Source organism: Myotis myotis, unplaced genomic scaffold (assembly GCF_014108235.1).
Source record: "Myotis myotis isolate mMyoMyo1 unplaced genomic scaffold, mMyoMyo1.p scaffold_m19_p_19, whole genome shotgun sequence".
Classification (NCBI taxonomy): Eukaryota; Metazoa; Chordata; class Mammalia; order Chiroptera; family Vespertilionidae; genus Myotis; species Myotis myotis.
The window spans coordinates 6,517,011-6,517,681 of record NW_023416323.1 but is presented as its reverse complement, the minus strand read 5'-3'; the positions used below and the strand labels follow the sequence as shown (position 1 = coordinate 6,517,681).

The window sequence follows — 671 nt, the reverse complement described above, 5'->3', positions numbered from 1 at the left end:
CTCACTTAAGCTTCAGTGAGCCAAAAGTACATAAAACCCATGAACCTTCAGCTGGTCTTCCTTAGCCAGTCCAACCTCTATAAGGAATTTGCATATGTTCTTGCTCTGGTCACCCTGCAGCTGAATTACTTCTCTGTATTTTAGATGCTCAATTACAGCCCATTTCAGGCCTTCTTAAAGGCCTTCACGAGTTTCTTTTTATCATAATTATCAATGACCCCTTGGACAGTAGTAAGGGTCTTCCTGCCATTTCTCTGTTGAATTCTTCTGTGGATATAACCCTCAGTGCCAGCAGGAAGCAGATCACCACCCTTACTTGCATCAGCAAAGAGGTCAAAAGAGTGGAGGTTCTGGATAGCAGACATACCATATGATTCCTTTCCCTTGGTGGAAATGGCCTGTGGAAGGCTGTGGCAGGAGAAGACAGGCAGCAGGGACAGATCATCGGAAAGTAAGGGGGACTCAAGGGGAAAGTTGCTGAGTCCTTGGGGCAGCTCAATCACTGGGCAATTCTTCTTTCTTTTTGCTCTTCTGATTGGGTGTTTTTTGCTTCCTCATATCTAAATTTCAGACTTTATTTTCAGATTCTTCTACCCTACTGTTGATTCATTGTGAAATATTCTTTATTTTGGTTAGTGTAATCTTCACTTCTGACTGGTTCTTTTTTATGC

The 671-nt window shown here is 42.6% G+C and overlaps 1 pseudogene; it reads right to left on the bottom strand.

The window, feature by feature from the left end:
- Positions 1-671, bottom strand: LOC118674077 (annotated as a pseudogene).